Here is a 10105-nt window from a genome sequence, read left to right as displayed (position 1 = left end):
AGATATTATGTTAGCCTCATGGCTATGGCCTTTAAGTTATGACAGCATTCCATACTGGCATGTACTGTCTTCTTGCAGACAGGCCCTTAGTGCTGAGCTGACAGATTTGGGAGTATTCAAATCATTGCACTGATATTTCTACTCCACACTGCACTGAGGACCCTCCCCTCCATATATGCCAAAACAATCCAAAAAGGATTCTGTAGGTTGCCTTATGATCTTCTTTTCCTTTGGTGTCATAAACCTCCTATAATAGGGATTTTCTTTACATTCTCCATCTTCTACTCTGCATAGGCAATATATTTATGCTATGTCAGTGCTGTTTTCCCCTCAAACAACCAGAATGGGAGATGCAGTAAAGATAAGTCTTACAGAACACTGCAGTTCACTTAAATGCTAATGCAACAAAAAGCTGAACATCGAAAGTCAATGAAAGAATTTTAAATAGAAACTGTCTAGCAATATTATATAGCAAATAGTAATACAAAATTGTGGGCAGTAAGACAAAAGCCTAAATAATTTTGTTAAATCAGCTATAATTACTATAAATGTGTTACTAGTAGCAGGCAAAATATGCACAAAATGTCTCCTTCAGTATCAAGATGGAACTTGAGCTGATCCATGAAAAAAAAAAAAGGCATGAAGCACTCAGATTTGAAGGAAAGGATACATCATTTAGAATATTTAAGTAGAACAATCCAAATGATATCAGCCTTAGGGCCAAAGGAATCTGGACCAAAATCACACCCATATAAGTATTCAAGCTCATGCAGTAGATCTCCATCCAAGAAAAAGGATCAAATATTCTTTATTATTTTTCTGTCTGGCTTTAAAAAAACTTTCTGGAAATGTCAAACCAATACATTTTACACTTGAGATAAGAAAAAATAACCAGAAAACATGCTGCACAAAATGTTTCAGAACACTATTTAGACTCCTTAAGCATAATAAAACATTATTTAAAGGCTTGACCTGAACTTACCGTTAACTAAGATATTGTTGAGGCAGTCAGTCAAGCAAACAAGTTAGATATTATGTTACTCTTGCAATAAAAGAAGTTTTATCATGCAATGATGTGTTGTAGGAGTACATCAAGCACACTTTTCTCCCACAAGTTATGTCATATAGGCTGTTTCTACATTGCACTTAGTCGTAATTCATGAATGTGCAATATTCGTATCAGCAGTGCTAATCTGAATCGTCCTATTCCTAAAGCTAATGTAGACACTGATTCAAGGATATGATCTGAAGTTTGCTGATACAGAATGCTTTTTCTGCCACCTAGATTTGAAGAGGCGTCCCTGGGAGGCACTAAACCTGAAGGAGTGAGAGCTGCAGTACCAAAGGGAGGAACAAGTGACATGCATAAGAACATCACGAAGAAAGCAGATTTGAGTTCATAGATTCATGTGCGGAACAAGAAGCAGACTTGGACAAGTGCAATAGGATCAGCCAAATGCAGTGTTCACCAGTGTTCAGAACTAAGTAGTGATGAGTAAGGCCCAGAGTACCAAGCAGTGCTGGCAGATAGAGACAGAATAATTCAGAATCTGAGAAGGGCTGAAAGAAACTCCTAGAAAATTCTCCTTCTGCCTTGTGGCAGAAGTAAGGCAGTAAGCTGAGCAAAAAGTTCACACATGGACTAAAATTCCAAATGGAGTATTTGACTATTTTTCAGTTGCCATTTCTACCTAAGCTCAACATGTGGAAGAGTTCAAGGAAAGGGCATACAGATGAAGATTTGCAAAGGTATTTGAAAATGTTTAGCTATCTCAAACTATCTAATAATAAAAATAATAAAACAAATACCATAAAGTGGACAAAAAATCTTTCAAAAGGTTAATTTTTCTTTTTCTTTTCTTTTATTCTTTTTTTCTTTTTTTTTCTTTTCTTTTTTTTTTTTTTTTTATAAAGAGAGAATGCTCAGGATTTCAAACATTTCTGGTACCTCAGTTAATTTGCAAAAGAAAAAGAAATAATGTTAATTTTCACAACTTCCTAATATGGAACATAATAAAGGAAATGTGATGAATTTAGCAACCTGGAGTTTCTGCATCCTTCACTCTAGACATCAAACAACTCTACCATGTTGCGTCAAGCAAAAGAAACAGGAAGGGAGAGATCACACAGCTTGAGTTCCTTGGCTCCAATAAAGCCTCTGCACTGCCTCTGAGGAGGATGGAAATCCTATATTCTTCCTGCGGGGCAGGAAGTACCTGTAAACATTGCAGAAATATTCTGCTTTAGCATACTATAAATGAGAATACATCATATCCACTGTTTCACGCCATGTAGGGAAAAGAGATGGGAAACCTTGATTTCAACCTAGGAGAGGAGATGGCAGGGGAACTGAGTCATACCTTAAAAAAAAATAAAAAATAAAAAGAAGAAGATTTAGAAGTGCTTTTGGGGAGTTACAGGAACTGAGATTTTAAGTAGGGGCAATTCCTAAGGAAGGAAGGACACCTACTACCTATTCCAATAATACTTTGCATTTATGTAACTGCGGTGGCTGCTGTCCAAGGATCTGAAAATACTGTAGGGTTTCCAGTTAACCGCACTTCAAATTCCATTGTGATTATAAAGCAGGGTTCTTCATTTTTACAAAGATGCAGGACAGAAAGCCAAGTGTTTGGGTCCGCTCAAACCCTTAGCTTAAAGCCAGTTTTGCTCTTTCACCTCGAGGTCAGTGCTCATTAACTAAAGAACTTCAGTGAGCATAAAAGGTCATTCCCAAACAAGAACTGGTTGCTGTGCAGAGTGGAGTGTGTACAGCAGACAGACACAGTCGTGCCTACCCAAATGGACTTTATATAAGAATGGATTATACATTTGGAAATTCCCTGACAAGATTTATCGTATTATGAAACATGCAACATATACAGCTACCCTGATGCTTCTGTTCAAAAACGTATGTCCAGAAACCAAATCACAGAATCACAGGATGTGACCTCAAAAGATCATCTAGTCCAATCCTCCTGCTGGAGCAGAAACAGCTAGATTAGGTCACACAGGAACATGACCATGTTTATGTCTGTTTGCTGTCTGTTTACTGAAGGAAGATCCTGGGTAGCAAACTGTATCTCAAATAATTTTCCTTTCTCTGATGTGATGGGAGTAGATGTAATCAATTATACTACTATATCACAATTGAATTTTAGGCAGACCAAATCTCTCAAAGCACTCATGACCTAAACTGTCTCTGTGTTGGCCATCTATCTGTATCAGAGTTTCAGTGAATCTAATGCCTCGCATCAATTACAACAAAGATAACAGGAAAGTAGAGTTTACAGGAAAGTGGAGATAACAGGAAAGAAGAATTCAGGGCAACTTTTCAAGTGTCTAGTTCTCTAGCTGAACCCTGTACTTTCAACACAGAGAAATCAGTGTGATACCTGTTCCCAAAAGGGCCTTAGAAAACTCATTTAATCTTCAGTCTTCCACCTGTTTAAAATGACACTGTGGGTCAGTAACAAGTTTTCGGTTAAAATTCAGCTGACCAATAGGTTTTTCTAAAACCACTACTGCTCTTCCATAGTGATATAGAGAAAAGAATAAATGTTGATGGAAGTAAACAAAGAGGGGTGTTTCCTTTATTGAATGGTGTCCTGTGGAAGGAGAAAATATGTTGCTATTATTACTTCAATAATGAAATCTTTACTGCTCTGTGGAATAGTAGACTCTTGCTAACACATCAAAATAAACAAACACAGATAAAAACATTAATGGAAACCCTCAGTAAAACTACCTAATGCCAGAGCAATATTCTTGAAATGTTTCACTAACAAGCTATTGTATATCAGACTTCAGACTTCACATACTTTCAGTGGAGAAGAGGCTCCAAGTTAGAGTAAATTACAAGTAACCACAGAAAGATTGAATAGAAAAGCTGAAGTAACTAAAGGTGTAGTATACTTTTGCTGCAGAATAATAAATACAGTGTGAAGCACCTGGAGGCATGCAGTTCTATGAACAAACATACTCAGCTATCACTGCATTTTTGTGGACGCTGCTCTGTACATTTCTCCTTAGGATATCAAGAAAGCATGACCCACTTTTATGGGTGCTTTTGTGGTGCAGTCAGATGATCTGGTATGAAGGCTGTTTTTTTCTGTCCCTTGTGAAGGAGGGAAGACCAGACCTTCTTTACAAAGCCATAGTAGTTGGGAATATTTGAAAACCATGGAGCACTACAGCAATGAAGTGTTTTAGCTTGCAATGCTGGAGACCCAGGGATATCAAGACCCCATTTCAATGCCTCTATTGCCTCTGCAAGCTAGCACCAGCACTGATTTTGTTTATTGAAAAGGCTGAGAAAAATGCTCAAGCAAAATCTTCATCTAGCTACGCTGAATTCAAGAGCAAATGCTGAGAATCTGGCCTATTTCAACCACTGCTCACATGCCATAACCCACTTATAGCAGTTGTGGGGACAGCACAATAAACTACAGTCCTGAGAAAAGAAAACCAAGATTATATTTAATCAGAGACACATGACACATCAATGGATAACTTCAGATTAATTGAAACCACTGCTAGCAAGAAATTAGGAGCTTAGAAGGTAAAGTTGTAAAAGTGGTTTAGGACTACTTGTGCTCATCAGGCAGTAAAATCTTAAGTAATCTTGCACATATGCAATACTTTGTTCTTTAGATAAATTGTTTGACAGACACTTCAGAAAATTTAGCTGAGCTCTGCAGACAGCAAATCACTATGGAAATTATACTATGGAAATTATATATGGAAATTATGTTTGTAATCTGCTGCACAAGAAGAAAGTGAAATGCATATCCCAAAGTAAGAAAACAGTTAAAAGATACCAATGTCTTTCTAAGTTGTAATTTGTCTCTGAGGTAGCAATCTGCATCAAATGGCCTGTAAAATTTAGTGGGAGGGAGAACCTTCCAAAAGAATTATCTATGTAAGAAGAAGTCCTATACTATGAGGGGAAAAAAAAAAAAGCGATCTTTCCAAGATCAGTGTTTAATTATAGCTGACTATATGAAAAGAGAATCAAACAAGAGAGGAATGAAGATCCTACTTATATCAATATGTTCTTAATAACTCAGTTATGTTAGACAAATCATCTATTATGTCCATCATATAAGACAGATCAGCATGTACATATGTTTGCCCATGCATCAACACTGTATCTCAAAGTTTCCTACCAAATCCAGATCTATACTGAGGCATTTAAAGAGCTCCATAATCACATTCTTATGGCTAATGCAGATTACTAGTGAACAAGTGGTTCGTGGGTTTGCTTAAAACGCACATCTTGCACACCCCATCTGTATTGTTTTTTGAATGCTCTCACACAAGTTTTAAGACAAAAGCTGCAATCCGTGTCCAAAACGGAGATCCATTTACAAACAATCCCACCCCTCAAATGGGAGAAAATAAACCACCTTGAGAATTGGCTTGAGAGAGGACCTTGAGACGTACTACACTTGCCACCAAAGCGTTAGGTTTTGTAAGCCAACAGTTGGATTTATCACAATTGTTATTCTGGATGAATTTTATTCAAAGTTCTCAGAAGGAAGCATGAGACTTTCTTGGTCACCACTTTGTGAGTAAGCCCCACTGCTCATATCACATCAAATGTTCATAAAAGACCAGCCTAGTCGTAATGGTCTGAAACTGAGGTGTTTGAAGGAAACATTCAGGTCCTTCTACCTCTATTCATCATCAAGGAAAAAGGGATGGAAGATCAAAAGAGATGGGAGAGGATTTGTCTCTCTGCCAAAGCATTTTGGCAGCTCTATAAAGTTGGGATGCCCAGACACCATATAACTGCTCTTTAATTACTCTGCATGCTGTCCAGCCCAAGCTGCCTTTGCGAGTGTCTGGGGAGTAGCAGTATTTGCAATTGTTACTAGGCTGCTTGGAAACTCTTTCTAAACTTTCTTTTGTCAGAAAATCAGGTTTTCAATAAGCATTTTTTTTTTCTTTTCATGTGTGTTGCAGAAAGAGCCTGATTTCCTTCCCAAGAAATTATTAATCTTTTGTTCAAAACTGTTTGCTATTGTTAGATTTCTGTTTTTGCTTAAAGTGGTTTTCCTCCAAACATTTTTTGGTTTTGGCACTTCTCACCTGAAAATGCACTTAGTTGCTACAAACTGAAGTAACTGTTCTGATTTTTGGTTTTCCAATTAAATTTGTTCTTTTAATTTGACATTTTACATTCTAATACAGAAACCAAAATATTTTTTGAGCAGCTCAGCCATAATGCAGTGGTCTTTTCTATCGTCTGTTACAATTGGAAGCCTGTCTGCCCTACAAAAGTCGAATTACAGTTCAAAGCCAAGCCCAAGGGAACAACATGAAGATGGGACAGGGAAGGTTCAGGCTGGATATCAGGAAAAGGTTCTTCACCAGAGGGTGATCAAGCACTGAAACAGCCTCCCCACGGAAGTGGTCGTGGCACTGAGATTTCCAGTTTTCAAGAAGTGTCTGGACAAAGCTCTCAGACACATGGCCTGATTTTTGGGTGGTCCTTGTGGAGCCAAAAGTTGGACTTGATGAATCTTATGGGTCCCTTCCAATTTGAGATATTCTATGATTCTATACCGAAGAAACTGTGCTTCAGTCTGTCAGTATCCACATATATTTGTAAGTGACTTTACACATGAAATGACACTCTTGCATATAACAGGAAAGATTGGTGCAAAACTTCAAGGACATATGCAAAGACTGGCTTTCTATTTGCTTGGCCAGAATAGATACCTGTTCAGACAACGGGTACTTCAGCTTCATAATTCAAGCAGTGTCATTTAAACAGCTGAGTAATGGTGAGACCTTTTAAATTCATGAAGAGAAAAACTAGCTTTCCTCCTAACCTGCAGAAGCTCTTTTATTGACATTTCCCATAGTCTACACATGACAGTAGCTTCATGCCTATACAGCAAGTGATTGCATCCAGACCTCCTAGCAGGAGGGGGTGCAGGTCAGATGAGACAGCCTGCAAAACCACTTAGGACAGTGTTCTCAATACTGCAGTGTTGCTGGAGACCTCAGTGCATCCATACAGAAAGTAGGGAAGCACTCAAAAACCTTTGTGTAGACTCAAATCTGTTCTACTTATTCTACCCTTTGTGAATAATATTGACGGCTGCAAGAGGTCACAGGACACTTTCACATGGTGCAGTTTTTCTTTCTCTAACCAGTTTCAGTGAAACCAGTGGGATTGCTCATGTGAGTAACAGCTACATGAAAAGAGGGCTGGATTATAACACATGACCCATTGGATAGACAGCAGGCAAATGCACAGATTGAACAGAATTAGCAGGGACAGATTCCAGCCTTCTCTAGCAACAACTACACCTCCTGAACTGATGGTAAATCCTGAAGGTTTAGCGACATGCATGTACTGCTACTGAGAATAACACAATGAGAGGAAAATTAACATGAACTGGTCCACCTTAGATTCATACACTAGTTCGTACTGATTGAACTGAACTTGTTGCGAAAATGTTATGGATGGTGACAGCTTTATACCATTACAGGCAAAGCATGTGTTCTCTGTTTTTTATTCCAAATCCCTTTACAGTGATCTAAGATATTGGATCTACAGCTAGATTTTCCGCCATGTAAAGTCCAAGACAACACTGATATTCCTATGTATTCATTTGCTCCTGTGGGATCCCAATATCTGATCTCTCTGGATATTATTTTTGCAGTCCAAAACCACAAAAATCATTTGGCAGTTAAAATTAATGGGTATGTTTTTGAGCCAGAAAGGTACTTAAGCACATGTTCATCTTTAAGTGTACAAGCACCCTAGTAATTTAATGAAGTTATCCGTTGCTTGAAACAAAGCAATTGTTAAAGCAGGACTTGCATAATTTTGTGTAACATTTTGCACATACACTAACACATATTCAGTAACTACTTAATTCTTTTTCCATGACTTATGCAAAGCTGGTCTAAAGCTCTGTCCACTCAGGAAGCTTGTATAGCCATTTTCATTAGTTCTTAAACCTACACCAGTGTGCAGTGGTGCACTCGGTTGTTAAATCTACATGCACGTTGCCCATTTTCTATAGCACATATAGGACTACTAGTTTAGCTTAAAGTGTTAAAGATTACTGCATAAAATAAATCAAATGTACGTTAGGCCACATCCCAGTCCAAAGATGTGTTTCCAGGCTGGATTCAGAGCAGACAAACTGTTGAACTGTGCTCTCACCTTATCCAGCAGGAAAGAAAGGAAGGACTTCAGGAGTGAAGGAAGTCACAACAAAGCTTTCTGTCTCTAAGATACTTTCAGCGTTCCCTCGTTACTTCCATAAAATTAATGTGATGCTGTAAAACATGTCACTGTTATAATCAAAAGCCTGTAAATGTCGATTCCATGCTATGGTGTTGTAAATGATGTTCTCATAAAAGAAAGAACTATCCTTTAAAACCACTTGATTTTTCAGTGGATAAAAAAAATCACTAGTGAAGTAATAATTGTGAGAGCTGTAACGAACAATTATGGAGTGATTTGTTTTCTATTAAGCTAAAAAGGACTAATTTTAAGTAAAAGAATGGCTAATGTCAACCTATTCCCTGTATGTCCATTAGTCAAATTATAACAAAAACTTGGCTTGCAAGGAAGTTTAGCATTGATGAATTCATTCAGTACTGTATCCATGCATATTTCTAGGAAATTCTGTAATCAGTCCAAATTCTAAGCATTAAGAAGGAAAGTTTCTAAGAAGTCAAAAGACCAGGGGGAAATCTTGCATTTAATTTACACTCTACTCTCTGTTTGGTAAATAGCAGCTATTGCTTACAGTAGAATGCAGTCACCATTCATTATATTTTGACTCTGCATTCTTCATTGGGAATTCAGGAAGTGGTTCAGACTAAAATATTCCCTTATGTTATTTGACCTGTAAAAACTTGGCTAGTGGCCAGATTCTGCAGTACTTGAACAGACAACACTCCCATTGAGTGCAGGATCAGGCCTTAGAATTTGGCTTCCCTACGGCACCATGCTGCTCAGCTCGGTGCAGAGTCAACCATTTGGTGCATGAGAGGCTTTCCTGGTCAACTGAATGGCAGCTTGGTCTGCATGGCAGGATTGTTTTTCTATTTAGAGGAGCAGCAGCACAGCTCGTACAAAGCAATACCTTAGAGACAGAAATAGTCATCACAATATTTCAGGAAATTTTTTACAATGCTGAACTTCTCAGAGCACAAGGTAGCAGAATAGCTGTATTCCTCTGTCAAATAGCTGTATTCCTCTGTCAGCTATTCTATATGCATGTTTTTCATCTCTAATACTTCAGCTTACATCAAACATGGTCCACACTATAATGCACCTTCAGCAATATGACCCGCACAGTCCAAGCTATGTATCCTTGCTTGATCGCCGAGGTCCGCGGCTTGGAGCTGTCTCTGGCAGAACCGCCGCGACTTTTAGCGAGGTACGGGGGGATTTAATCGCTTTCCTCATCGAGGATTCCCGCGGCAACCGTGCGGACACCGCTCTCAGTCGGGCTAGTCTCGCGAGAGCAGCTGACGTAGCGCGGGCGTTGCCTAGGCTGCGGCGGGAGATTTAAACGGGCGAAAACCGTAAGTGGCCCTTGATCGCAGCTACAAAAAGCCCTCGAGAGGCACAGCAGAGGAGGTAGTACAGCTCTCTCCAAGGCTGTCTTAACGTGGTGCTTTTGTAAGGTACCCCTGTCTGCACTCCCCTGCAAGGAGACCAGCTTCAAGACAGGTGACCGCTCTCCCACTCGCTGACCCAGTGACTGTAAGTTCAAACATGGTCTCTACCAGACGTCGGGCATGCTCCAACAAGTCTGTGGCGACCCAGACAGAGGGACTGCCCAGATCTGCAGCGGTCCAAGTCTCTGGCTGCAGGGAGTGCCTGAGTCTGCTGCTGCCGGGGGACGATGGGAGGGATGCCACCTGCGTGAGGTGCGAACAGTTGGATGAGCTGCTCAGCCTTGTGGTAGAGCTTAGGGAGGAGGTGGAGCGGTTAAGATCCATTAGGGACTGCGAGAGGGAGATAGACTGGTGGTGTAACTCTCTGCAAGAAACAAGCAGAGATTGCAACCCCCAGCCTGTAGTGGACTCTCTGCCTTCCCGTAGTAAAAACGAGAGAGCTGAC

This window comes from Lagopus leucura, unplaced genomic scaffold (genome assembly GCF_019238085.1).
Source record: "Lagopus leucura isolate 7727_CA_CO unplaced genomic scaffold, USGS_WTPT01 Super-Scaffold_73, whole genome shotgun sequence".
Classification (NCBI taxonomy): domain Eukaryota; kingdom Metazoa; phylum Chordata; class Aves; order Galliformes; family Phasianidae; genus Lagopus; species Lagopus leucura.
This window is presented reverse-complemented; position numbering follows the sequence as displayed.